General features: G+C 39.8%; 1 protein-coding gene across 7 annotated transcripts in view; it reads left to right on the forward strand.

Annotated features, from left to right (window-relative positions):
* Positions 1 to 26,902, forward strand: part of Utx (Utx histone demethylase) — a 148,679-nt gene that overhangs the window by 35,989 nt on the left and 85,788 nt on the right. The window contains exon 1 of one of the 7 annotated variants that reach the window (XM_072002298.1): positions 7,737 to 8,058. The exons of the other annotated variants lie outside the window; for them this stretch is intronic. The gene's annotated coding sequence lies outside the window, so the exon portion shown is untranslated. Of the gene's footprint in view, positions 1 to 7,736; positions 8,059 to 26,902 lie in introns of those variants that run through there. 7 annotated transcript variants of the gene reach the window in all.

Here is a 26,902-nt window from a genome sequence, read left to right on the forward strand (position 1 = left end):
GTTTCCTATCCTCCAACCGCGTCTTATTATTTCTTCACATTAGCGTAAACACTTACGTACACTAATTCGATCATTACATCGACATAAGCAAAATTACATTACCTTTCATAAACAGTATTGAAATATAAACTAGCGTAGATAAAGTAGCAATTAATAATACAACGATATATAACAATTACATTTAACTATGCTTACCAACTTCACACAGTAGCATACGGTTACTTGACTATTAGTAACCGCATGCCCATCCAACACGTAGAGCCATAATATATAAAAAATAAAAAGGATTTATATACATAAAACAGTTTGCTCGTTCAAGGGACAGAGATACGATTTGGTCGTTTTGCAAGGCAAACACCTCGCGACAATTCCAGGGGAGTAATTTGCACGCGAAACTAGTTTTCCAGCGCATAGTGGAGTACGTGCCCGTGGCGCGTACAGAAAGAGATGGCAGTATCTTGTGTTCGTACGCACAGTTAGGCACATGTACGCGTCTCTCTGTCGGAGAGGAGCCAGCCTGATGATACAGGTACTAGAGAGCGGGTCGTTGAACTTAGGTTCCTCTTGTATACACTCCACACCACCGTCTTCCGGCCGTTTTCGTTTCAGTTTCTTATAGTAGGAAGCATCGCTGGAATCTAAATGCGACGAACAAGGAGCTGCTGAGTAAGAAGCTGAACAGCCGATGCTACGCGGCAATAGATTGCCTAGACGATAAATAATTTAACGGAATGGTAAAAAATTCGGCGGTCGCGTTTAATCTTGTCGTTAGCGATTAGCGATACCTCGTCATACGTTTTTTGTCAAACGGAACAGTTCGGAGAAGTTGGATGTATTATTAGGCGTCGTTATTGTTTAATTTTACATCGTAAATTCTATCATGTATTGTGTAATTATTGTAATTCACTGGTGGAAACACCTGAAATCACGTGTTTTATCACGTTTGACACGCGAAGTTGTAGAGAATTGTGTTACGATTAGGAAAATATAAATTTTTCAGTCGTTTCCTCTAAACTTGATGCCGCGTTATTAGCGAGAAATCTGACGTTTGGATTTTTATTATTACGTTGTTACGGTCGAGGATAGCAAGGTTACGTATGTCTACGTTTGGAAAATTCATTTACCGTTGTTTCATTTAACAGGCATAAAAATGTATCTTAAAATATTTCATCGTCGGAGCGTCGCTCATAAAACTCGAATCATCGAACGTTTTGTCCTAATCAAATGTTTCCATATGTACGCTTAAAGTTATTGGAGTTAACGATTTCCGGCATGTTCGTGGAATCCTGTTCGAAGTTAGTCACCAACTACAGTTAGTTTCCTGGCCTGCCATCCTGCTTGATCAAGGCGGTGCACACCTTGTCAGCTCGGATGCGTCTCTTGTTTGTGCGTCTTCTTTTTTACTTATATTCCGATCCTCCTTCTTCGTAGCGTCTAGCCACGGTCTATACTCCTAGCGACTGACTGGAACCGGGAAAAAGATGAGATAGGATCGGAGGAAACTTATATCCTCTCGTCTCTTCCTGTGGATAAATTTATTGAAATTGCTTCTAGTCATTTTTATGAAATTTAAGGAAAATTGTGCAGTCGATTTGTATCCTCCCGTAGATAAATATATTGAAACTAGTTCTGCTTGTATCAATCAAATTTCAGAAAAAAGTATAATTATTCAGTTCCTACAATTATCTAATTATATAGTAGCTCCTTGTAGGTAAATTCGAATAAAATCTGGTTATTTCTATGAAATTTTGAAGTGGAGTCACAAACGTTCTTACAACTGTTATTTTGTAACGCATAAAACATGTCTTATGACCAGATAACGAATTAAAAGTTATTTGGTATTTTAGGATGGCTTCTTAATTTATGTTGGTATAGCGTGAATACGGAATCGATTCCTTTATAAAAGATTCTATTGTTACAACAGGAAGTCGATAAAAATATCTGCGTAAAGCTGGAACTCGAACCACGTGGTTATATCAGTATCGTTGAGTTATCATTCTACATTAGACGTATCCATCGTGTAAGTTACAAAATCTATTATTAACCTCCAACTTGTATAAACTTGATAAACCTTTCACATAGAAATCACTCATTCAAGAACACTGATACCGAAACGCTACTGTATAGTTTCCTTCTATACCGTTTCCATCGTAATTCTCTCATCTATCGAGTCATTGACCAAAAGTAGCATCTATCTTATCAACCGTTAGTTACAGCATGCACTAAAAGGGAACGTGCCAGAAGCACTTGTCAGCCGCGTATCAGCCTAGTCTTTGGAGAGATTAAAATCCACAATTCGTGCGAGCTATTTTTACCGACGGCGCAGGCTGCGCTTGTCAACCCGCAACGCTGACCGTTCAGATTTCAATTAGACACACAGATGGACATCTCGGTTTACTCCGGTTCCGGTGAAACGGAGGAGTAAGCGGCGTGCAGCAGCCATCGGCGCAAGCTCGTCGCGATCCCCACCTTCCACCCTTTCCCCTTCATATAACCGTACCAAAACGGCCGAGAAAGGGACAGAGAGAGAGGATGAACGTTCGTTCAAAGCAGCGCAGGGATCCGGCGTTTGGAAGCGACAGGGGTGGCAACGAAGCATCGCCGTAAAATCACAACGCGAAACGAAAATATTTCCTGAGCTATCCGAAACAGTTTCGTCTCTGTCAGGAAATCTAATCGAAGGATACCGAATCAAATTTGTCGCTAATAAATAATAATAGATGTCGACGCTGTATACGATAGAACCGCAACATAGAAATATAAAAAGAAAAAAAAAGAAAAAATTTCACGAAGAGAAGTCGAAAATGGTATGGGTCTTTCGCGCGTCGTGGCAAAGCCACGGAACGTCCCTGAGAGTTCACTAGCTTCCACGGATCGTTGTGAACCGCCTCTTCTCTCTTTCTCTTCCTCGTTGCCTGTCTCTTCCTCTCCTTCGCCATGGCGAAGAGACGTAGCCGGGTGACCATGTGCGCGTGTGCGTTGCACGTCAGGGCTGGCGAGCCCAGGAGGAACGGTCCTTTCTCGGCCGAAAACTGGTTCCGTATGCTTTCGTGCACTATATCGGGGCCTCCGTCTTGTATACACGCCTGTGGCCCGGGACTCTATCTGTCCCAGAGAGGAGAGCAATAGAGGCCCAGGGAGACGAATTGGCCGGACGATCAGTCGTCGAATCGCGGCCCAGAGGGCGCGTCGTTAGGGACGGTTTAGGAGTGAGTTTTCGTGTTGGGGCGGCTCAACCTCCCCTCGCGTCCTTCCTCGTAGTATCGTTCTACCGCTATACACCTCTCCTCACCTCTAACTCGACCTCCGTCCATCCATCTTTCTCTTTCGTCCTATCCGTCTCACTCGGTTTCTCTCGCTTTCTCTGCCAGGTACCGTACTCTCTTCCTTTCTCTCGCGTCCTTTCTCTTTCTCTGTCGGTCCAACTAGCGGGGGCCCGCGGGAGTGACCCTGAAAGTTCAACAGCCCTCCCTCGAATGGCGCCCCTAACCGCCCCCCTCCTCCACCCTCGTACCTCTTCCCGTGTCCCTTCCCTTTGTGTTGTGCACTGAAACCTAACTTCGCTTAGGCGGCCGCGGTTGCCGCCGCAGCCACCGACACGCCGTTTCTGTGCTGCACGGACTTCCATTTCTTTCTTTCTTTCTTTCTTTCTTTCCATCGTTCTTTCCTGCGTGCACGTAGCTCTGTCTCTCTTTTCTCTGTTCCCTCCTCGGGCCGTTTATTTCCATTTTCTCTTTCTAACCTCTTGCCACCTCGTGTCTATGGTATATATATATATATATAATATATATTAATATATATATATGTATGTATGTATGTACGATGGCCTTTACCAACCGCCAGCCACGACCGTGTTCCTAAGGCTAAGGACCTTCTCGCGCGGACCTGATTGACCGTACATCACAGGCCAAGTCTTTTTCTCGCGAATCTTTGAGAAATCGACGCAGTTCCGAGATTCTCAAGTCAGAGAATTGGTTTTTCGTCGCTCCGAGTTGCAGCGGATGATTTGATTGGGGTAACGAATTAGGTTAGGTTAGAGGCGAGTGTGACGAAGTTTCGCAGTTTTTTAAGTGCAGATTGCTGGATGTTGGGTTGCGTGCGGACAAAATTTTGGTCGGGTCGGTTTGATTAAGGGAAGTTTGGTTGATTTGATGGGAAGTATTATATAGATCACGAAGTTTTCTTGTTTTCAGACTAATATTAGTATTAGAATTGCTTTCTGCTGTCTTGTTTGCTCTTTGGCAAGATATAAGATACGTATCTCTAAGTACACGTGCTAGAAAATAACTCTATTGCAATTCTGCAGCATGAATTTTCTGTTTCCTCTTTATTCATTAATTTATTCAACACCAGTGCAACTTCCTTTTCCCATTTCCCTTGAACTGAAAGGGACGGAAGTCGGTACATTCTTCTCCCGCATTGTAGTATCTTTCAATGCTACAATCGTGTATATACTGTATAATTCGACGTAACTTCGGAAATATAAATTGCAGCGCGGAGGACTTATGCCCGGATGCGTTGCATAAGTCACGTTTAAAGGCTTAAAACCTTGACCATAAGACCATCATTGTACAACAGTACTTTGTTCGCTCGATACTATAGTAGCTTATTACTTCCCTTTTTTTTTTTTTACGCTGCCGCTTGTATTTCAAATCTCTTTTGTTTCCTTCTGTATCGGTGTAAGAATCGTCATGATTATTACCATCATGCTATTTCCAGATACCAAACGGTGTTATTAATATGCAGATACGCGTGTCATCGTGCAGGCTTTCTTAAGATCTGTTCTCACGACGCGACGCGATGCTTTAAGATAATTGTCCTTGGCGTTTCATAGTATCGATGAAATGGAGAAGAAAGAATTTATTTAATTATTTATAAAATTAATGTTGATTTATTAATTTTGAATGAAATTATAATTAAAGTTAATTAATATGTATGTAAATATCTAAAGAATTTAATTAATCTACCCGCTGGTAATTAATTAGTCGATGAACTTTTAACTTAATTAAACATTTTTACACGTCACATGCATGTGCGGTAAATATTGCCTTTCCACGCGTTTTTAACTCGTTTGAAATAAAATAAATATCGCGTGGAAACGTTGATCAATTAAATGGGTGGTCCAGCAGCGTCAAATTAACGATAACTTAGTAATACGCTGTTAATAATTTGTCGAATTGTGAGATATTCCCATTCGTTCACACGTGCATTGTTTCAAATGTCCACCCTTATGACAGTTCCCGGTCATTTAGATTAATCATTTTTAGTTTTCAGCATTTATCAGCTTCTATTATTAAATCGTCACATGCCAGACAGCTTTTCGTTTATCTTTGTAATAAACCCGTGATGGAAATAGATTCTATACTTTTTTTTTTATCTTTAGCGGTACAATGGAACTTGATTGTCGGTTAATTACTGTATAAACGGAAACAAAGCTTTATTTCAAAGGAATATATAGAATGTGGCAAAATTTTATTTCATAGGAAATAAAATATAGAATATCAAAGTTTGAGACGAGGAGATTCGAATTTTTACATACGAATTTTACGATTAATTAAATTTCAATTTTAATATTATGCCATTGTATTATTGTTAAATATATATCAAGCATTATTCTGTTACGACAAGATTTATAATTTACAAATCTTCGGTCGTTACACGCAAACATAAACAACCAATAAAGCACAGTCGTAAAAGTAAATGTTGCACGGAATTTCACTGATGCAATCATCGACAATTCATGGGAAAAAAGGGATCAGAATATCATTACGAAACGCGGAGGTAGTCCAGAAATGAAAGTGGCAATACGGTTTCTTTATGTTGCCAGATAGCCATTGAGTAAGGTCAAGGCGGCAGCTGTCGAGCTGCCATTTTTTCCGTCCGTTTGAAATTGTTCCTCGTACGTGAAAGATGCGCACGCCATTGCAGGAAGTCGAATCAGCCGCAGGAAACCAGTGTTTGCTGTCGGCGTTAAATCGGACTTGTCCGTGATCGTGGGAAATGCCGCGAGGTGTAGCCAGAATAAAAGGATCAACCACCTGGATAAAAGTGGAGTAATTCGTATCCGGAAGAGAAACGAAAGCATTTCGTTCGAGTGACAATAGTCACGCTATACTGTTCCCCAATAATATTTTACGATAACTAACATGGAAATGTAATGGAAATGTAACATGTGAAAATATGTCAGACAACAGTGTAATATACATGCGCGAGATATTTTATTAAAAAAGAATTACACAGTTTAGAGAAACAAATATAAATGCGAATGTACAAATGAATGATGTGTTTCTTACTGATACGTATCGTTTACAGATTATTTGTAGAAAGTATGCAAATTAACAATACGATAAAAATGTATGGGAATTTTTAACAAAAAGGATGAACCATACACGAGTTATTTATTTAGAAAAAGACAACTTATTTACTAAGAAAATATGCAAAATGATAGAGCAATAAAATTTTACTAGAAATGGTATCAAAGACGATAAAACAATTTGGAACGTATTAACATATATATAAACAAGAAACGTTCGTCGCTGTTATAGAATGTTCACAGGTTGTCCGAAAGAAGCGTGCAAGGTGTTAATACAAATTACGTCGCGGTTGTCGGACGTCTTAATCACAGTGTTTCGGTTCCCGTTCTATCTTTAATATCTCGGTGAGGTACGTTTACGCGAGTATGTTTTGTTCCCCTCTTTGTATTCTGTTCAGAATAATAAGCAGCCGAGTCCCTCCGATCCCCTCCTTCCCTGTAATTTTCTTTTAGCGCACGCACATTTTCGACGTTTATCAATGACCAAGTACGAAATTACAGGCGTGTGTCAAACTTTATTCCTTTCTTGGGCCCTATTGTTCTCTTCTTCTTCCTCTTTCCTTCTTCGCTTCTTCTTAGAACTATTTCCTCCAATTTCCGACTGTTCCTGTTCTGCTTATCTCTTATTTTTATTTTCTTAACTTACATCTTTATCAGCGATCGGATTTTACATGGATGAGCCCAGTAGCCACCTTTAGCATCGTTTACAAAAGCCAATTACGTGATTTAACCAAACATAGATTCATAATTTTTAAATATCTTACAATAATCATTTGCTCTTCTGCATCCCTCTCTCTTTTCTCAACATGGAGCTAAGAAGCACGATTCCTGTTTCTCTTGGCTCCTGTTGTCAGCTGATGATCTCCAGTAACGCGCGTTGCTCGTGCTCATACGTACGGTACGTACGTACTTGAAGGCCTCGTCCTTCATACACAGTCACGTGATATTTGTTCGCACGTGCACCAACACACGTCGCCGAACGGTAGCAGTGGACGTGGGAGAGGTTAGGGGAGGGGTATCTCGGTTGGGCAGGGGGAGAGACGAGGTTCTAGCGAGGTTACGGTCGGGTTGAAGAGGGGGGGATGCATTGCCGCATTCTACGAACGTTATACATGCAACGCGAGTTGCAGCCTCGGCGTGTGCTCGTTGCAGCGTCGCGTAATCAGCGCTTACGTCACCTCGGTGTGTGCCGTTGGTGAGCGCGTGCATGTAACCGTGTGTGTCATTGCTCTTCCCTTTCGCTTTGTTTCTCTCTTTAACGGCGTCTTTCTCTCGCCGTTCTTCTTCCTTGTTTCGCTCGGCATTGCAGGTTCATGCGCATGCGCCCTGCATCGCGCGCTCAAATCTTGGCACGCATGCGCCCACGCACGCGCAGTAAGTTTAGACACGGTGGTTCGCAAAACTGTTCGAACAGTTACAGAAACTTTTTTTCGAATATATTATGTGGGATACACGAATCTTTTTGAAAGTTCGTTAGTAATACACCTTAGTGTATAATGTGGATTCTGTTGAATGGAGCGGTAACGCGAAACTGAGATAGAAATGATTCTTTTTTTCGTCACGGTTTAAAATTCATCGTTATGTAAAAAAATTTTGAAGCGTTTCTTTCTATGACAGTGTTTTATGACAGTGTAAATGTCGTGCGTTTGTGCCAGTGTTTTGTAATGTTATCGAGTATTTTACTGGCTGGTGAAATCGATGTCAGGTAATTTCTGTTACGAATAGATTGGCTGGAAACATGAAAGGTATGTTTGCATATAATTTCACGATGTTTAGATATGTTGATAAGGATATTGTGTTATTACAGCGTTTCTCTTTTACATCAGATTAATAGAATACTCGTACGTTTCATGCTTGTCGTTGAAAGTAATTAAAATTTGTTCAAGCGTTATTACTGCGAGAAATAATGTCCGGTCACGTCTTTGCGTTTGAGGTTATAAAAACTTGGACGACTTCCATTCTGAAATTATGCCACATTTATTATGCTTCTCGCGTTTATTTCCTATTGTTTATCGTGTTTTTTTTTGACTGGGACAATGTTTCAAAACCAATGGATATGATTAAGATGCTATGAAAGTATTCGTTTGCGATTCATAGAATCTGGGACACGAGAATCCTCTGCAAATGGAATTCAAAGCGTTCTAACGAGTTGGCACACGCGCCTTTATTCAAACGGTGCACGCTGACTAATGAAATTCTTTTTTTTTTTTTTTGCTAGTCAACGTATGTACTTGTGTAAGTCGGAGTAGAATAAATCTAAAAGAATAATTTAGGAAGAATTCGTTTCGAGGTTTTTTCTGATTCATTTGAATAAAATTTATAACCAAGATCGATAGTCGTAGAATGTCTTTCGCAGCAGAAAGTTTTTCCAATGTGTTCTGCATTTGTCTATGTAACGAGGAATGAATCATTCAGTGTCACACGTATCTTTGTCACGTATAATCGTGGATATTTCTTGATACCAAATATAGAAATAAACGTAAACTAATTTCCAACGAAGGATAGCACAGTCTTCTATTTCTAGTCTACTTATTTATAAATATTTGAAATATTTATTTATCGTATTAAACATATCGTTCTTTGTACGATCATTATTTTCGTTACACGTGTAAATTCCTCTTTTCAATCATCAGAAAACGAAAACGTAAATGTAAAAGACTTCCTGATTCCAATAAGATTTTGTTGTTTCAGATGATCTCCACTTTCACGAATATGTAATTATATCATATATACATACGTCGTTACGTGTATTCACATTTCCAGTGGTTCAAACAAAGGAAACCTCTGGCTAGCTATTATTACATGATATCAGCCGTTTTCTCTAATAAATCTAAAGGATCTCAAACGCGCTGAAACTCACTGTACTAACTCTCGATAAATTAAGTAAGCAAAGGCATTTAGAAAACAATGTGAAAGACTGTAAAACCAGGAAACATCCTGTAATACTGCAATATATCCAACGCCAAGTATACACGCATTATTAATGGGCAGGATAATTCCGCGTTACATAATGTAATGTATCGCATACACGGAAGTCTAGGGATAATAATTAATCGTTATAAGATAGTATAAATTGACGTGATGTGTGGATACACACGGTAGACTATCTTGGTGCACGCATCCGTGCATCTTTACTCTTTGCTCTTCCTTGGATATGCTCTAATGCGTTTGCAGCGTGAAAGAAAGACGCTGAATATAACGATAAGCCATGGACCAGAGGAGTTGTTCTTGGCCTGGCTTGTCGCGATAACACGGGCCATTTTTGCTTCAACGAATGGCAACTACTCGCTCGTGTAAGTACACCATCTCGCGTTGCATCCGCGCCAGCGAAACATCCTGCCACTTCCGTTCGCCAACGAAACGATACTGCTAATCCGATGTCGTGGCTACTGAATCGCCATCGCGCTTTTAATGCCGCTGTTGGCAAAACGATACCGGAGACTCGCGCTTCGCGTGACAAGTCTCCTTCAGGACTTTTTCCAAAACCGGTTTATAGTTTTCCAACTTTGAAAACTTTCTTTCGCGGTTGTTCGCGTGGTCGCTCAAGTGCAGGCAAAAAGGGATAATGTCGCGATTGTGTAATATCGTAGGATCGATGAGTTCGAGAGCGATGGTTTCGAAAACGGGAAACAGTTGCAACAAGGCTCTTCAAACTTTTATAGAATCCATTTTCGATAATGGTAATTTTTTAAGAAGCATCTTTGAGCTGATCTTGAAACAGACTAGAACTTGAAACGCACAGATTTAATTACAAAATTCGCTACATCTACGTGCACGTATATTCTGATCGACTACAGGTTTACGAGATTCGGACACTCGTAAACACCTTGTTTGAACGTTTTATGCGTGTTACACGAGACACTTTGGAGTTTTATTATCGTCGTTACGAGACTCGATCGTCGCGATTACGTTGGTTTTGGGAATTACACTTATCAAAACAGTGGCTACGTTATTCGCGTTTATATATTAGTTACTTAGGTCCATTATTTTGTGGCACTTTCGAAACGTTCATACCATAACGATGACTAAAATAACTTGATACTATAATCAAACGTAGATATAAAATGAAACGGTAGAACCCGATAAGAAAACGCTGCATTATAATGTTTCACGAATGGATAGTAGGATATGTGCAAATACTTTTCGTAGCCACTGAACGTTCAAAACGTTTCTATCCACCATACTAACTTCTTTATCGAGTATATGCTTGCAGTAAATATCTTGTAATTTCTATTATATACATTTTCATATTAATTTCAGACTTTACCGATGGAAGAACGATATTTATACGAAATTTCAATGTTTCATATAACACACACGATATATACACGAAAGCCTTGCAACAGTAAGCAAAGTTCCGTAGTATTTAAATTCTATCGCGGACCCAATATACAGGGTGTGTCGTACAAACACCAAGTACGTTCTATTCGATCCTGTTTGGAATTTATAGACATTTTCGTGTCTCGATGAAGCCACAACTGTTTACTTTTTGTAGAAGATTCTCGAAATGTGTACTCTCGTATTATCATTCGATGTACACAAGTAGAATTTTCACTACAAACTCGCGTACGGACAGTAGACGTTCCGAGCACCTTCTATGAAGATAAATAAACGGTGGCTATTATCGAGACGCAAAAATGCCTGTAACTTTGACAGAAGATCGGACGGGACACGCGTTCGTACGAGCATTTTTCACACGTTACATTATAGCACCTTGTATACGTTTGTTCAAAAGAAACGTAGGCTCGAAAGTCGTTCGATAGGATCGAAACGAGGCATTTTTCATTCGTATTGGACCCTTAATCGTGCGAATGCAAAAGCGCGATCAGGGGATATATAGCAGGCAAAGTCGTTAAACGTTAATTGGCAATCAGGAGCAGGAGATTGCCACCTGCGCGAACATCGTTGTTGGCTGTGCCCGCTTATGAATGACAATTTGTAGATCGTTGAAACCGCGCTGTCGATCGTCCGTCTCTTTTTAAATGCTCGAACAGTCTTCGCCACGACTTGTCTCTTTAATTCGTAATTTTGTCTCCTGTCAGAGGCGATTCGTCCGAGTCGCGTATTATACGAAGAATTATGCGCCGATCGAACGCCGATAATTAGCAAACAAAGCGATTAAAAGTTACGTTAATTCGTCGACCTGCTTCTCTATCATCGGATATTCGATTCTTCCAAATATATCGTTCCACTTGAGTAACTATCGTTTCGAAATAATTACGCGTCGATTTATTTTCCAACAAGCAAGTAATTTATCTTCCATCTATTTCATTCGCTCTATCGAACGAAGTAATCTTCTTTATTTTCACAGCCGATGTCTAGGCAAATTCTACTTCGAATAAAAATAAAAATGAGATCATTTCGATCAGGTATGTAAATGATAGTCTGCTACTTAACGCCGTGTTGCATAGCTCGTTTAAATAATTCTCACGTTTGATTCGAGTAAAGGAGATCCGATTCTATCGTATCGACGTTATTGCAACGAGTTTCTCATTCGATTACGGAACGATCGATATCGTCGATTGCGTGAAAGATTCAGAGATCGTCGAATTAAGAAATTAAAAGGACGAACGCGATCCGCGCGAACATCGTACGTCGATGATAGAGGAAAAAGAAAGAGCGCAAGGAAAAAGTTAGATTTTCCTTTCTGGTTATTTATACCCAGCCGGTCGGCGAAAATACACGTAATTGTCGTTCATTAACGCCGCGACGAGATTACGCGTTCGGTTACGTCGTCGGCGTAAAAATGGCGCACACGTGCTAATGCGAGTGGCACGTGACATTAAACTCGTTTCGCTCGCAACTATTAATAACACCGGCTGGTTGTATAATAGAACGTATTATTGTTCGACGTTGGCCTGTCGTCGTCGACGGCATCGTTGAACCCTGGTTACGTTCCCGACGACGATGTAACGGACTTTTGCATAATTGTCCGCCTCCATCAGCGCATTATCCTCTTACTCTTCGACTAGCCAACGTTTCGATGTTTTCATCTCGCCACGTGCAATATCGCCTGAGCAAATTAACGCGGTCGTACGCGCGCAATTTCTTACGCGTTTCTTTTTCTTTTCTTCCACTATATAATAACATGTTTTCTTCTTTTTTCTATTTTTAACACGCTACTTTAAACGCGTCTTCTTTAATGCCATAAGTTTCTAACAATCGCAACTACCGACGGTTGAGTTCAGTTAAGACGAAGCTGTTCCTATAAAAAGCCAATGAAAATGACTGGTCTTTAAGACTAGAACTAGCGATAGTTAAGACGAAGCTATTTCTATCAAAACCAGTGAAAATGGCTGGTCTTTAAAAAATATGTAATAATAGAATATTGTAGTATCGTAAACTATTGTGATTAGTTTATTTATAACGAGTGGATTAAACAGATGTCTCGATTAAACAGGAAACGTATTATAATTGAGACAACTAGATAATTAATTGACAACTCTCGTCACCACGGATTCAACTCTCTCTTAACAACGCTGGCAACAGTATCTCGACTCGTACTGCTGTTAATTCGTTTTTGTCCCTTAGCAAGCCCTTGTCTTTTGTCTTAACTTCGTATCTTTTGTCTTAGCCCCACCACGCACATGCTCGGCAACCGCTTGTTTATAATTCACGCGACATCCCCAGGTCCCTCGTCCACGACACTACGATATTTTTATATTTATCGATTTATTACTTTCTTACAGAAGGAATTCCCTGTTATGTGGATTTTTGGTATTATTGATCCGTCTGGCATCCCTAAATGAGGGTTGACACATTTATAAAATTGTAGAGCCGGTTATGTTGACCGATATTGGTATAAGTAGCCTCGATACAAAATTATTTTGAGTTTGAATACATAAAAAACAAAGTGAAATTCGTTATATTATTCTTTTAATTATCGTTGCGAAAGTCGTTACATCATTGCGGGAAAAAATGTAACACGAAGTAGGAATTTTAAAATAAAATTGTAAAAACCAATCAATTTGACTCTATGATTGTTCTAGTGTTAAGAAACACGTAATATTAGGTTGTCGGAAAAGTTTCTTTCACTTCATAAGGTGATAACAGATGAAGAACAATTTCTGTTTTATATTATTTTATTGAATTAGGTGCGATCCATTTCGTTCTATTTCTATTATCACGTTCGTGCATAATTCAATAAACTGATATAAAACGAAAGACATTGTGCGTGTATTATTTCCTTATAAAACGAAAGAAACATTTCGGACAACCTAATAATAGAATATTTTTGTATTTATCGATCTGTTGCTTTCTTACAAAAGAAATTACGTAGTACATTCTTGTGACCAAACGAGGATTGGCGCGTTTCTAAAATTGTAAAACCAGTCCTTTCCACCCGTCGTGGTAGTTTTAATAAATAGATTGTGGTTCTTTTTTATTTGCCAAAAGGAAAGGAACTTTCGGCGAGAATTACACCGCTTTACGCGAGTTTAGTTTACGAAAGAAAAAGACGCGTTTCTAAGACAGGCTGCGGCTTTTCTCTCTTCTTTCATCCCCCAAGAAAAAATTCTCCGCGAGAATTATGTTGCTCTGCAGCTTTTTAATTTATAAAAACAAACAAAAGAATAGAGAAAGAGAAAGAACAACATAACGCGAGTACTCAAATTGGAAGATTACATTTTCTTTGAGAAACACGGCGTGCGTGAAAACACGCTACGATATTTGGCTCAGCAAGTGAAGAGCTCAGGTTGAACGAGGGAAACAGGCCGCTTTTACCTAAACCTTCCAAGGGATCGGCTTTCTGAGTGTGAAATAAGGGGCATTACCAAATTACACGATTTGAGTCTCGCTTGTCGGCATTACAACTACACCACGCGTCGCTTATTATACTTACACGGGACAAGCAGGTAGCACGATCGTACCAGTCTGACCTACAGCGGTTAATTGTTGTGATTAACTCGCGTGTAAGACCTCTATTTGAAAACCACGGTTTATTAGCGTCTGACGAATACCAGATTAGTGCGAGTGCGAAAAGATTGGTCGAGGAACAAGGAAAGACGAAGGGCGAAGCACATTTTTAATACACAAATACTTGTGCTAAGGATAGACCGTGAATATTTATGCGAATTTGTATTTTCATATTTGTAATTAAAAAACTAGCACGCAGATAATCGATCGTTTCACGTGTTATTAATTTGTAAACTAAGTGATTGCTGATTTCGTCAGTACCACAAGGAAAGACGAAGGACGAAGCACATTTTTAATACACAAATACTTGTGCTAAGGATAGACCGTGAATATTTATGCGAATTTGTATTTTCACATTTGTAATTAAAAAACTGGCACGCAGGCAATCGATTGTTTCACGTGTTATTAATTTGTAAACTAAGTTATTGTTGATTTTGTCAGTACCACAAGGAAAGACGAAGGACGAAGCACATTTTTAATACACAAATACTTGTGCTAAGGATAGACCGTGAATATTTATGCGAATTTATATTTTCATATTTGTAATTAAAAAACTGGCACGCAGGCAATCGATCGTTTCACGTGTTATTAATTTGTAAACTAAGTTATTGCTGATTTTGTCAGTACCACGAGGAAAGACGAAGGGCGAAGCACATTTTTAATACACAAATACTTGTGCTAAGGATAGACCGTGAATATTTATGCGAATTTGTATTTTCATATTTTAATTAAAAAACTAGCACGCAGGTAGTCGATTGTTTCACGTGTTATTAATTTGTAAACTAAGTGATTGCTGATTTTGTCAGTACTACAAGGAAAGACGAAGGACGAAGCACATTTTTAATACACAAATACTTGTGCTAAGGATAGACCGTGAATATTTATGCGAATTTGTATTTTCATATTTTAATTAAAAAACTAGCACGCAGGTAATCGATCGTTTCACGTGTTATTAATTTGTAAACTAAGTGATTGCTGATTTTGTCAGTACCACGAGGAAAGACGAAGGACGAAGCATATTTTTGATACACAAATACTTGTGCTAAGGATAGACCGTGAATATTTATGCGAATTTATATTTTCATATTTATAATTAAAACACTGGCACGTAGGTAATCGATTGTTTCACGTGTTATTAATTTGTAAACTAAGTTATTGCTGATTTTGTCAATACCACCTAATGACAAAATCCGCAATCACTTAGTTGCCAACCCAAACTGTGCCAAAAGTTGCTTTCGTTTTATAAGGAAACGATAAATGCGCAACATTTTCTCTTTTATATTGTTTTATTAAATTATGATCCATTTCGTAGTAATAGAACAAGTATCTGTTATAATATAACGAAGGTAATAGAGAAAAGAAATAGAAGAAAATGTCTTAAAACGAAAGGAACTTTCGCGACAGTCCGATACGAATCGTAGAGAGAGAAGCGTATTCAGGCGATCGAGTATTAGCGTCAATATTATTGTCAATATTTAAGGTTTTCAACATTGTCGTAGGTAGGGGACGATCGATGATACGTGTATCGTTGATAGAACGTCGAGGATACCCGATATCGACGCTAATATCGGTCCCATGTTTCGACTATTTTGTTTATTTACGCACATCACGCGCTAATTTACGTTACTGTAGCTGTGCGCTTCCAGGTTTCTCACGGACACGTAGAAATCCGTACTTTGATACGGTAAATCAAAGCGAAGTAACAGATGGGAATTTTATTATAGTAACTCGAATGGAAATGAACAGTCGATAATTGGAGAGACACATGTTTATGGATACTTATTAACGTCGTATCAATCTTCGTAAGGTGTTTTTCCTTCCGATGCGCTTGTTTCACAGTGCGTTTCGATAAATCACGCGAAGCCAACTAATTATCCCGTTTCACGTATTCCTGTAATTTCTACGTAATAAGATAATTTCCCGTATTAGTGTTTATTAATTCCATTATGTTCTACGATTCGCAAAGAAACGCGCGTAAGAAGTAAATTACCGATTGACATTCTTCGTGGATCTTAATTACAGCTTTGAGTAAACGTACGTGTCGGTGATACCGGTTTTATGAATGTTATAACAAGTAAATAACGCTACGCATCTGTTACACGTCAATCTTTCGTTACGTTATTTTTTATCATAATTGGCGCGGTTAAAATTCAGATATATTGGATTGGCAACTAAGCGATAGCGCATTTTATCATTAGGTAAAAAATTACTTACAAAATACCATGTTTCTCAAAGAAAATGTAATGGTAAAAAATGACTACCTAATGACCGCAATCCGCAATTACTTGGTTGCCAACCCAATATAAAAATAGCAGCAAACAGCAGCGAAGCTCAGTCTATTAATTTCACAATTAAAAATAACGAATCGGGATTATTCGTTCGAAGGTCGAATTATTCAGAATATTCGCATACTTTTTACTTCTTCGTGCGCGCCATTAGCACAGAGTACAATCAGCAGTTATATCGGGCTGAGTAAACCTTGAACGTAATAGATTCACGATATACGTGTAACCGGCAGTTAAACGCACTTCCGGCGGCGCACGCGTACCGCCGGAAGTCCATTTATTGTTACGTTTTGCTGCGCCCGGTTCTTCGTTTCCGACCACCTTTCATCCAGCGCACTTGTGGAAAAGAAAATCGATACCGTTTTCTCCCCTTCCGTATAACGTGCTCGAAAATCGTTCGGCTGTCTAAATTGCTCGAGATTGTTGTTGCATAGAGCGCAAAGGGAACAATGCGATTGAAACGTTGAGACGAACAATGCACTGTCCTACGAAACGCGGAACAACGACATTTTGCAAACGCGACGAACGCACAACGAATTACAATTCGCGAAGATTTACCTCGAAACGCTGAGATTCGTAAGACGTAAGTAGATGCGCGTATCTACTTTAGTAATTTTGATTTATCCAAAGTAATTTGTTTCTAAGGTAAATTAAAAACCCACGTTTTGAGAAACATGGCCTTTCCGTGATCTTTGTCTATGGAATCGATCAGAGTGTTTCTTTCGTTTTATACGGAAATAATAGACGCGCAATGTTCTTTGTTTTATATTAGTTTATTCAACTAGTTTAGTGAACATAATAATAGGAGTAGAAGGAAATGGATCATACGTAATTGAATAAAATAATATAAAACAGAAGTTGTTGTTCGTCTGTTATGAAACGAAAGAAAGTTTTCGAGCTACGTTTCACGAGGAAACGGTGACATTTCGCGTTACGACGAACCCTGTCGCTAATAAAATTGAAAAATAAAACGGTTCTTTCGTTACAGCTTAATTCTATATTACAACAGCCACGTATTCGCCGTGTTCGACGAGTATACTCGTCGCTTACGCACGTTTACACAGCAACGATGTGCTTTTGCGTTCGTAGAATCGATCGTATCGATAGCGGGACGATCGAAGAACTTGCAAATCTGCTTTCGAATAGGAAGGAAATTTTGGTTGTGTATTTATCTCTGTATCGCGCGAAACGCGTCTACGATTCCGTCAGTTTTGCGTCAAAGATCAAAATTATCTATCGCGTCCTAATTTTAGTTTCGCGAACGACACTACCCCCGTAAGCTTGCCCTCTGAAATTTACGTTTTTCGCGTTGCGCCGCTATCGACGCCAAGCATTTAACGATCTACGGAATCTCCTCGTGCAATTTCTCTACCATCGCGTTGTACGAGAACGCGGTAGCAATTTTCTCATCGCCTCCTACCACTTGTCAAGATGAGAAAATTCTATGAATTTCTTTCCGACGTGGCCTTTTATTTAAGAGGCGTCGAAACCATAGTCGATCGTATGTCGCGCTGGTTTTCACACGGAGCGTGTGCGTGTCAGCGTGTCGTTGGAAAGCGCGTTGCAAGTGTCGCAACTGGCGGACGAAATCCTCGTGCGCCATCGAACAGGAATACACAGAGGGTGCAGGGGCGAGACAATAAATGAGTAATGCTCTGTTTCGATTGAATAACGAGGGTCGACGAGCATCGCGAGACTCGTGTTATGGGGTTCCAGTTCGTTCTCTTCTCTTCTCTCTCTCTCTCTTTCTCTTTCTCTATGCCTCTGTTTTCTCCTTTCGATGCTTCGCAACCCTCGTCGGCTAGTGGCCTAACCGCGCCACGTAGCGTATACATATGCATGCACGTAGTACGTGCACGATCGTCGATGATTTTTCGGGGAAACAATCTCTCCTTTCCTTTTCCCGCTCGATTCCTACGAGCGCGTGTCATTATGCATGCGACGACGAGCAACCGCCTATCCATCGCACGCCATCGTTGTGTCCGTTCTATGGGGTGTTGGGCAAGTGCAGGTCAGTGTACCGATGAGCATAACAAGATAGGAGAAATGTTTTTTTTTTAATTTATATTATGTATCAATTAATCTCGTATATTAATGCAATGAATATATATTGCGTTGGCAACTAAGTGATTGCGGATTTTTTCAATACCACCTAATGACAAAATCCGCAATCACTTAGTTGCCGACCCAACAGAAGGAAAAACCTCGCGAATCTATTATTTTCTTCTTGAAAGGAAGAATTCTTTGGGATAATATGACTTGTCGATAAACGACAGGCGGGAGACATTTGCCGTTTTGTATTATTTTAGTGAACTATGTACCGTCCATTTTGCAACAAAATGATATGCAACAATAAAATAATACATTGTGTTGGCAACTAATTAATTGCGAATTTTGTCAATACCACCTAATGACAAAATCCGCAATCACTTAGTTGCCGACCCAATAGAAGGAAAAACCTCGCGCATCTGTTATTTTCTTCTTGAAAGGAAGAATTCTTTGGGATAATATGACGTGTCGATAAACGACAGGCGGGAAACGGCGACGAGACATTTGCCGTTTTCTATTATTTTAGCGAACTATGTACTGTCCATTTTGCTCTGTTGAAACAAAATGATATGCGACAATAAAATAATATCTTGTCATTTGGGTGGTATTGACAAAATCCGCAATCACTTAGTTGCCAACCCAATAGTAATAGAAACGTATGTACACGCTAGCTTTTCGGAAGCGGAATTGATCTTTCTGCGTATAATTTGTTAACAGTTTGCGGACTGGAGACAGTTTGCGAATTCGCGTCTTACATACTGAACGCGGTGTGCTATAAAAATGTTAGCTACTGTTAAATGAAACGGTAAAAGAAGCAATGGAACGAAACGTTATGAAAGTGTTTTTACATTACACGCTCGTATAATACGAAACCGTTATCGATATGTTAGGTACAATATTGATTGCTCGGAAAGTTCGTTCCGATTTTTAAACAATCGAACAAAATGATAAAAATTGTTTTCAAGCTACGAGAAACGTTACTAGTTCTTCAAATATGCTCGTTAAACGTCGCTCGTCGAAAGTTCATTTTTATTTGCTTGGTCGACAGAAAAAATCATATTGACAAGCTTTTTGTCGAAAAATCTGGGACGTTCCGGAAGGATGGAATATTCGAGTTGCGTAAAGGATGGGGAAAGAAACATTTCGTGAAACGAAATGCCATCGATATAATTCGATGAACGTAAATCGAATGGAAGTGTAAACGAATTTCTCGAGCAATCTTTTCAATTTTTTCGATCGCCCAAAAATACGCGCCAATTCAGGCGATGTGTTTGTCACGACGTACGACCCTCGAAGCGTTAATTTCATCGTACAAGTACACGATCAACGTACAATTCCGAAGAAACAAACGATTCACTGCGTAAGTTCGATCGTCGACAAGAAGATGAGATAAATGGTGGCAAATTTTAGGATAAATGTAACGAGCGTAACATCATCGCTTTCCTTTACTTTTCGATCTATAGAATCTATCGATGCTGCTTCCAGATGGCTCGTATATGTGATAAATATCTAATTATTATCATAAAACGTTAATTATTCGTATAAACAAATATCTTATTCTACGCTCTAACGGTGATCGCTTAAACACGTACAATCAATCAGCACCTTTGGTCTCGCGGATATTTCGGTGAATCTTCGAGTAGCTTGAGGTTTGCAAAATCTTCACCGGATTTTAATTCTTCACCGGAATTTCTCTCACGATTAGGCAGGAAATTAGCGTATCTTCCATTACACTGTGACCATTCGAGTTTGGTTGCAAGAACCAAGTACTTACATCTATAAGTTTCAAGTATGACGCCTGTCTAGGGTTCTAATGAATTTTGTCACAATATTTTTCTTTTTTTTTCCAGTAAATTTTTATATATCGTCTCTCTACGATACTTTTCCTTTTTCTACAACACTTTAGCCGATGATCGTATCGATCAACGTTGCAGCCCGTGTCTCTCCCTATCATCCCCCATTTACCAGCATTCGTTACCCGGCTGATCCTTAAGTCTGAAACACCCTGTATAGTTTCTTGTTATGTTAGAGCAACGTTCTCGATACACGCACGCCAATAAAGATCGCGTTACAACTGTCAAAACAAGTATGCGTAGGTCTTGAAACGTTTCACCGCGATTAACACCCACGATATTTGCGCCTGCCTCGTGTCGATCGAACCATATCAGAGCAGATAAAAGACTTCAGAGAGAGAAAGAGAATTCAGAGAGATTTCGGACATTGTCAAGCTTAAATTATCTACGTTACAAAGCTGCGAGAAAATATGTACCTTACATCTTCCACGTATCTTCTCACGCATGTACGTCTTCTTTCGGCTTGTACCAACGGTTCAGAGACAAACGTATGCGTACACGCGGCAGATCTTCAAGCACAAGCTAACCGGATCTTCTATCCTTTTCATCTTTATTCACCTTTTAATCTCGTACTCGTAATGCAACGAAAATAATAAATAACGAGTACGATGAGAAACGCGATGATACGCGTAACACTTGCAAATTTATCAGAAAATCTCTCGCATTTACGATGTCGCGCATTTATAGGAATTTCGATCCGCGTTTAATGAAACTCGTAACAGCGTGAGAAAGATGAATTTGCATGAACATTCGCTATTTACCGCCTATATAGACGAAACAAACCTTCCCGTCTGGAAAAACAAACCCTTTAATCGCTCCGATCGCATCAATTTTCGAACAAGCAGTCCGAACAATACGTCAATTTCTACCGGTTTTGTTAAAAAAAGAAAAAAGAAAGGGAAAATCCCCATACGGAAGGAGCCGAGAACAATGGTACGCCGGTTCAATTTCTGCTCCTAAAAATTGGGATTCCTCGTTCTCTTGGAAACCAGACGAGGATCTCTGAATGCCACGTTTCCGTGTATTATTCGAGGTGTGCGTCAGTTCCATCGGTTTTCGCGATCCTGGGCTCCGTTAGCTGGCGCGAACGAGTACGAGCGAAGAGAGAGAAAAAAAAGAAATCCATAGGCGGTGGGCCGCCTGTCATTCGCGTATGTTATACGGCCGAACGAACAATAGATTCTCGCGTGCATACACGCGAGAAGCTTTTTTCTTTCGGCGTGTGTACACGCACGTCTACCGAGAGATTCTTTTGTGATCGACGAGCAAGTGTATGGGTCCACGCGCGTGCACGCGCGAGCATCGCTGTTTCAAATGGTGCAAGCACGCGGACTCGATAGCGAACGAACGAAGGAAGAGAGTACGGGCGCACCGCGGCTTTCTCGTCGCTCTATTTTTCAGTTTACTATAAAAGTTAGTATACGAGTACGCGGACTCGATAGCGAACGAACGAAGGAAGGGCGCACCGCGGCGTTCTCGTCACTCCATTTTTGAGTTTAGTATACGAGAAATCGGCAGGAAGACACGACAGTTTGGACGAAGGAATTTTCGGATGATATTAGGTTGGAAACTAAGCGATTGCGGATTTTGTCAATTAGTTTGTCAATTAGTTGCCAGCCCACTAGATAGAAATTTAGGATGAAGGCTCGTCTTCTCTCGTGATCATCGTGCCGTACAATCTGTTCGTTTTAACTTGTCCACTGTTTTTATGGTACTGTCAAACTATAAACGCGGTTTTTTTTTACGTCCTGTAGGGAATTCCTGTTGGAAAAGTTGGAAAAAATTCGTATTACATTTGCGAACGTTGTAAATGAAAGTTGTCGCAAGACTTTCGCTAAATAATTTTCTTTAGACAGAGGGAGAAGAAGATCTTCTATCTAGCACCATGCGAGAAGCTCAGTGTGAAATAGCTGTCTCTACGGTTTAAGGGACAAATGTCTGCACGTTATTATTCCTGCAGGTATGGGGAATGCAAAGACACGTTTTAGTCGGAAGTTTCTTAGGATTTTGGAAACTCTCGTGCGTCTAAAATACTTTCTTCGTCTCTGATTATGTCGCACCAAGGCGCGTGCATTCAAGAATTCTCATCCCAAGTATGAAAATCCAGGACGATCGAATCGCGTCGAATTGCCGGAGAGTGTGCGACATGGACTTGGAAGATACGTCGCCCGCGAGATTAATAAAACGATACGCAGAACTTGCCACAACTCTCGGGATACTCTCAGCGCTTTGAGTATGCTCGTTCTTGCTCGAGAGTGTCGCAGAACCGTTTTTAGAACCGAACTTAGTGTTTTTTTTATAAAATCCTCGATCAGTTAGTCGATCGCCTAGAAATTTCTCAACTTACGATAGGTTGCTGCTATACTCGTTAGAAGGAGAAATCTCTTTCATATCGCTCCTTACCGGGCTGGCTTAGGTAACTCCGATTGTATTAATAGACTTTGCTCGATTGCGAACGATTATTAGCGAATTCGTCGACTTTTTCCACGGATTCGTAACCTCCTTTAACCAGTTGGCTGTTGCGAGTTCTTTGAAAAGCGTGTATCTAAGACGCGTGGCAAAGAGTAAGCGACGACGAGTATACTCGTCGAACACGAAGTATGCGTGGCTGTTGTCATAGAGAGTTAAGCTGCAACGAGAGGACTGTCTTATTTTTGAATTTTATTAGCGACGGGGCTCGTCGTAACGCGAAATATCGTTTCTTCGCGACGAGTATACTCGTCGATCACGAAGTATGCGTGGCTGTTGTCATAGAGAGTTAAGCTGCAACGAGAGGACTGTCTTATTTTTGAATTTTATTAGCGACGGGGCTCGTCGTAACGCGAAATATCGTTTCTTCGCGACGAGTATACTCGTCAAACACGAAGTATGCGTGGCTGTTATAATGTAGAATTAAATTGTAACGAGGGGACTGTCTTATTTTTTAATTTTATTAGCGACAGGGCTCGTCGTAACGCGGAATATCGTTTCTTCGCGACGAGTATACTCGTCGATCACGAAGTATGCGTGACTGCTGTCATAGAGAGTTAAGCTGCAACGAGAGGACTGTCTTATTTTTTAATTTTATTAGCGACAGGGCTCGTCGTAACGCGAAATATCGTTTCTTCGCGACGAGTATACTCGTCGATCACGAAGTATGCGTGGCTGTTATAATGTAGAATTAAGTTGTAACGAGGGGACTGTCTTATTTTTGAATTTTATTAGCGACGGGGCTCGTCGTAACGCGAAATATCGTTTCTTCGCGACGAGTATACTCGTCGATCACGAAGTATGCGTGGCTGTTGTCATAGAGAGTTAAGCTGCAACGAGAGGACTGTCTTATTTTTGAATTTTATTAACGACGGGGCTCGTCGTAACGCGAAATATCGTTTCTTCGCGACGAGTATACTCGTCGAAAACAGCTAATTGGTCCATCCTTCGTACCGAACGTCTTGTTTGCTGCCAAAGCAGAAATTTTTTTATCAGAGCGGAGCGAAAGATATGACACTGTGAGAAGGACGTGTATATTATGCCTCTGTTTGTTTTTTTTTTTTTTTTACTGAGAGATATGGTGTCACGGAGCAAAAACAAAGATAAGTACGTATTTATTTACTTCGGCTCGGTGGCTTAGAAATTAGAGTCGGTCACGCGAACACAGAAACGAAGTTAAAAATTACTTGCACGCTTCATCGTTATAATTGGCAAAACTACGCGTTGCTACGTATCAATGGACTTCGTAGAATGGAAAATATCAAAATCATTCTACATTCTATTCAAGAATACCAATGGTCTTCAAGTACATTTTCCAACCACTTTAATTACGAGATATAACGACAGGCTCCTAATCGTTCTTAACGATGCGTAACATTTTACAAAAACCAGATACGTTTGCAGTATCATTGAAAAAAAAAAAGAAAAAGAAAAAAGAAGAAGAACAACATTTAGCAATTTACACCAACCTGACACTCGAAGTTATTCGACTGCCGACGTTTTCGAGAAATTAAACCTTCCAAAAGCCTACAACGAAATGCGTTGTGACTCGCAAAAGTAGACGCAATATTCGAAACAGAGCACTCGCTGTGACATTCTGTAGACGAAACAAATTTCTATGTAAATTCCAATTCTTTGATATCGCTGGTAAAACATTCGCGATCTACGTATTACGCGTTACGGAATAAACGTAAAAAACGAAGAAAAAAGAAAAAGAAAGTAAAAGGTAGGAATTCTCTACCAGACCCTATACGTGCGTGGAAACGATCCAAGCGATTCCAAGCTGCTAGATACATAAACCATCCCCTGTTCGCCTCGGTGTGTGCGCGCTCGATCGTGGAGAAAGAAGAGGCGCACGGTGGTAATTCTACACGCGTACATCGAGACAGGGTGGGGAAAGAAAGGTAACTCGCCCTTTCTTCGTGTGCTTGTGTGCATGTATATGTTCTCAGACCACTCTGCAACCCTTCCTTCGATAGCTCCGACAGTCTGAAAAAGAGGCGCGGAAGGGTTGTTGCTGGTGGATATTCGAAGTTGCCAGATGCCGGAGTAGAGCTGCGAGGATCGAACCCTCGACCGATTAGCGACTCTCCTTTCTACCATCCCCCTTCTTTTATCCCTTTTAGGGTAGTACACGTTGTACACCATCGTTCGTAAACCTCGACACTTTAGCCTAATTTTTATCGATAGCGTATATCTGTAAAATATATAGATCAGTGGCTAGAAGCTGTCTTCTTGTTGCGTAATTCTTAGAGAATTAACGAACCATACTGAAACTTTAATAATTAGAAATATACTAATTAGAAATATCGTAGAGGATATTTATCCTCTTTATACGTTTTATAAGAAACAACAGACTCCGAAAGTTCGCTGTTCTTGCAGCCAATCGATCAACATGTACATTCTATTCGAGAATGGTCTTCAAGTACATTTTCTAACCACTTTAATTACGAGACGCGATATAACGACAGGCCCATAATCGTCCTTAACGATGCGTAACGTTTGGCGGGAACCAGATACGTTTGCAGTATCATTGAAAAAAAAAAAAAAAAAAAAAAAAAAGAAAAAGAACAACATTTAGCAATATACATCAGACTGGTTTACATCGTTACGATCGCTGTTTTTACGATCGTTACCATTCGTAGGTGGTAAACTTTGTTATCTCACGATGTTAAGTTAGTTATCGTAGATAATGTTCGCTTCTAACTTTGTAATTAAATTTATACGTTAAATAATTAATTTTTTTTTTACCCAAAGATAAGCCATTCAATGTCCGAATAGCTCCCAGCTAAACAACGTATATATACGTCATGCATATATATATTGGCGCTATGATATGTATGGACATTATGGTGAACCTTCTCTGAGAATTGGCTGCGCGTTCAAGTTTAAAACACCGACGTCGAGCAAGTAGCCACGATTTATTCGTTCGATCGATCTCGACGTGTCTTTAACGGACTGCTACACCATGTGGGAACGAGTTCTCCGGCCAAGTTGCTTTTTGTGTACGGTCTATATGTGAATGTAGAAGGTACGCAGCAGAGTAACGTGGTCGAGGATGTGCTTGAATCTTTTGAGCTACCACGAAGCTTTCTTTGTTACCTGCGAGGGTTAAAGTGTATTGGCTGAGATTGCTTTTGGTATAGGGGATGGGCTGAACGGGGCAAGTTCGAACCCTCTGTAACGTTGCATAATTTAATTTGTATCGCCGCATTATTTATATCTATATTTGTATTCTTTCGATATCATTGCGATTTTGTCAGCGAACATGGGAAATATTTCTTTTCCAAATAGAATTTTGGATACATGTGGCCTCTTCAAGTGGCCTGTGTGTACGTGTATACGTGTGGTGATATATATTTTGGTTAATTTTAAAACGGAGTATCGGATTACGTAGACGGAATTGTTAAAAATTGCAAATCGCAACGATCTATACTTTAAACGTAAATAAATTCGCTGATTGAATTAGAACTGGAAAAAAGACGAAAAGACAAAGTATCTCTTTCTTCTCTTGCAGATAGTCTGTGATTTATTTAGAACGAAACATTTTTCATTCTGATTTTAGTTAATTGGTTGGATAATTTAGATCTGCAACGGAAGTATCAAAATCGTCGTATTGTTGTTACGTGCTTGGTTCATAATTTCCAAGTATCTTTGTCAAGTATTTCTTTTTTAACGCTTCGTATAATATTCGCTGTTCGCTTACGGACCGGAGTGCATATGCCTGTAACTTTCCAATCATACAATCAAGTCATCCGAGAGAGTTAATTAATGTTTCTAATATTAGACTCCTAAGATTCTTCGATGCTACACGTTACGTAACGCAGAAAGTAACGAATGACAGAAGAATTTGTATGGGAGCCAATAAATTACAAGATGTGTTCAGCTACCAGACACGATAAATCAAACGACGATGAACAATTGCAAGAGCAGGGCTACTTGCCATTTAACGATCTTTCGTTTATTTTAATATTTCCACGGAACGAGTAATATGCAAGGAGAAATATTATTATTTGAGG

The sequence above is a fragment of the Bombus fervidus genome, chromosome 4, assembly GCF_041682495.2.
Source record: "Bombus fervidus isolate BK054 chromosome 4, iyBomFerv1, whole genome shotgun sequence".
In the NCBI taxonomy this organism is placed as follows: Eukaryota; Metazoa; Arthropoda; class Insecta; order Hymenoptera; family Apidae; genus Bombus; species Bombus fervidus.